Source organism: Rhododendron vialii, chromosome 1a, assembly GCF_030253575.1.
Source record: "Rhododendron vialii isolate Sample 1 chromosome 1a, ASM3025357v1".
NCBI classification, from domain to species: domain Eukaryota; kingdom Viridiplantae; phylum Streptophyta; class Magnoliopsida; order Ericales; family Ericaceae; genus Rhododendron; species Rhododendron vialii.
The window spans coordinates 42,327,869-42,331,392 of NC_080557.1; the positions used below are offsets into that span (position 1 = coordinate 42,327,869).

Sequence of the window (3,524 nt, forward strand, 5' to 3'; positions counted from 1 at the left end):
AGGCATTCGGCCTTGTTGGTTCAAATGAATTCTTTTTTAGCTTTTGATTTATTTTCAAGGTTGTTTTGGTTTTCTGCTAGACTGCTATGAAATTTGTTGTTTTCAGTAGGTGTGAGCTTCAATTGTAACAACTTCTAGTGGTGCCCTACTGCCCTTTGAAGGCCCTTAAAGTCATGTCTTGACATCCAAATACATCCTTAGTGGAGTAAACTCAGTGTGCTTTGTCCATTTTTTTCACTAAGTACCCGCAACATGGCGCATTTTTATTGGACAGTCATTTTTGGGTACAAACACCATCACAAAATATTCAACCTTCCTCACAAGATGAAGCATTATGGTTCATATACACATTATTACTTTTCTCTCCAGTACATCAAAACTAGCTAAACCTATTTCAAACGACATATTTTACTGCTCGACAACGATCTTTCCCGTAGCATGACCGTCGATGCTCTTGGCCCAGGCATCTTCAGCCTTGCTAAGAGGGTACTTCGAGTCGACAACCGTCTTAAGCTTCCCTTCCTTCACCAACTTAACTAGATACTCAAGATTCTCACCTTTGGGAGAGTAAAGCAGTGGCACAATCCGCTTCTTAGAGCAGGTGAATATCTTCAGTGCAAAAGTCATCATGGTACTAACACTAGGAGTCAAATCTATTACCTTACCATTTCCACTCAAACTGGGCTCAAAAATAGACCACGGAATCCCGATGTTACAATGGATCACAGCATCGTACTTCCCAAATGGGCTCCTCAATGCGGCCCCATCGGGCGTTTTGTAATCGAGCACGGATCAACGGAGCGTAATAACCAACCAAGCTCCCATAGCAAAGTTTAACAAAGTTTCCAATTTACATAAATAAATGCATATGACAAAAGTTATTATAAAATCCAAGAATATGGAAAAGAATAACCATAAGATAAAAAAGAACAAATATCTTGGCTAGAAAATTAGTTAAATATCTTGGCAAGAATATCTTGGCTAGAATATCTTGACCTGTTTTCAAATAAATTCCAAGACAAGGACTAAACAAAATTCGTATCCATCATTGAACTGATTGAAGGAATTTATTTAAAACAGCACGGTCCGACCCGACCCGACCCGACTAAGTAAACGGGTCGGCACATCTTCACAAGATTGAAAATAGCACGGCACGACACGATTTAAGAAAATGGGCCGACACGACACGACACGATTGAAAACGGCACGGCCCGACACGATTTAAGAAAAAGGGCCGGCACGACACGACACGATTTAAGAAAACGGGCCGGCACGACACGACACGATTGGCAAATGGGCCAGCACGACACGACACGATTTAAGAAAATGGGCCGGCACGGCACGACACGATTGACAAACGGCACGGCACGGCACGAAACGATTTGAGTAAAATACTGTAAATGGGCCGGCACGGCACGACACGAAGCACGGTTAGCACGGAGTTAAATGGGCCATGCCGTGCCATTTGACACCTCTAAAAATGGGGGTAAGCTCCTCGTCATACTCTAATCCTCCATACTCGTCTAAACTTTTAAATTAGCCCTTATTCTGGATAACCAACAGTGATCTGACCCATTCATCTCATAGCCTCATAGATAATGTCTTCTGAAGCGTAGAATTATCGATACAAAACACAAATATAATATTCAAAAGATTACGATGTAATTTGCTCGTCATGCCCTCAATTTTTAACATAAATAACAATACCATTTTAAATACAAATTCTCACAATAGTACATACAGTACCCCAAATTACAATACAGTTTCTGAATTTCACAAATCTGTCAATTGATACAGTATTCTAAAATAGAGAAAATAGTACAATGTAATTTAATTTTCGATGAAAGACAAGTACTTCAGAAAATAACTTTAGTTTGTGATGTCTGCGTGCACTTCACACCCTCCAAGACTGTGTCCCTGTAGTGTACCTGAAAATGATAAGCTGAGCTACACTAGCCCATTAAAGAAATCTATACTCAAGCTATATGAAAATGCGACGAAGTATGTACAAAGAGTGAAAGAATTCGATAAGTGAACATCAGAAACACAAGTTTATCACAACGGAAGACAGACTACGGCCAAAGAGTTCCAAACAACTTGTAAGTATTCCTAACTGTTCACATGTCATGTAGAAACATTATTAAAATCACATCAATCAAACGTACTCACAATAGGTTCGCAACCACTTCGACATTTCTCATAATCTCAACCACTCTCTATTTTCACCCCTTGCGTTGCAGTCTACATTTCCACCCCTTGCGTTGCAGTCAACGTCACCCATTATTTAGGTCTCTGTATTACCACCTTTTGCATTGTAGTCTGCATTTTCAACACTTGCGTTGCAGTCACTTCCACATTCCAATTCTTAATTACAGCCACTCAAATTCCAATAATCATAAAAATGCATTCAATAAACACTTCTCTAATCTCAAGACACAATAAAGCACATTAATCAAACTGACATATAGGTCAAACACGCATCGACAATCACATTTCAATGTAGTCTAAACGATCAATCATAACAGAACATAGACTGATAAATTAGTACACGCCTTTTTTCTTAGTACATCACAATATCTTACTGACTCTATAGCGACTCTACAACATACTACTCGCTAATATTGATACTTAGATCTCATGGAACGAGCGCCAAAGAGTTTAAAGGATAAGTGAATCTTGCAGACACGCATTACTATGCTACCACTCAGATCACTAGAAAAGCTCACGTCTACTAACTATACTTTCCACAACGTCTCACTTAGCCTTTGGTACTCCTAAACAACCTTACATCACATATTCCATTTACAACGACACTAAAATTACGATTAATGGGTATCAAAGGAATTTGAATGCTCATTAACTCATTAGAACTCGAGTAATCAAGCTTAGGGATGGTTTAATGATGTTTAAAATGTGTTAGAAGTGATCGGAAGTCAAAATAGACGAACGAGAATCAACAGACCAAAACTGTTCCAGAGAGTAGTCAGTGTTCGACAATTCATTAAAAATTCCATACTCAATATTTTTCAATGATTCTAATGCCAAAAGTTCACCAACTTACCAATCTTTAAAACCCATAAGGACCCATAACCAATAGCGTCGTTTAACCATAGCAAACGATGAAAAACGCAGCTCTGTACACTGCCCAAATTTCCAAATTTCAGTTCAATCTTCTAAAAATCACTATAAATCGAGTTCTTACTACTTTTGAACGATTCCAGTCCCAAAAGTTGCGCGATTGAACGAAGCTTATAAGGTATGAAGGACCCTAGTCAAATCTGCACTCCAAGGATGGTTAAACGGGCATTTACCGAAGCAATACGAATCTGTCGCGCATCAACGTGACAAATTGACACACCTCCACTCAAATGATCATAACTTTCGGTGTACTAAGAGTTTTAAGGCGATTCCAGTGACAATACAAAGCTGACTTCAAGACCTCGAAATCAATATAAAGTTTACATGATCGGACATCAGACGAGAAAGTTGTAGCCATTTAAAGTTGGGCGCAAACCCAGAAAACG

At 39.0% G+C, this 3,524-nt stretch overlaps 1 long non-coding RNA gene across 1 annotated transcript; it reads right to left on the reverse strand.

Moving 5' to 3' along the window:
* Positions 1-1,672: 1,672 nt before the first annotated feature.
* On the reverse strand, positions 1,673-2,314 carry LOC131324033 (uncharacterized). The gene is made up of 2 exons (XR_009199224.1): positions 2,170-2,314; positions 1,673-1,928 (listed from the first exon to the last, which is right to left on the reverse strand). It is a non-coding gene; the product is annotated as an uncharacterized LOC131324033 (long non-coding RNA).
* Between the last annotated feature and the right edge of the window lie 1,210 nt (positions 2,315-3,524).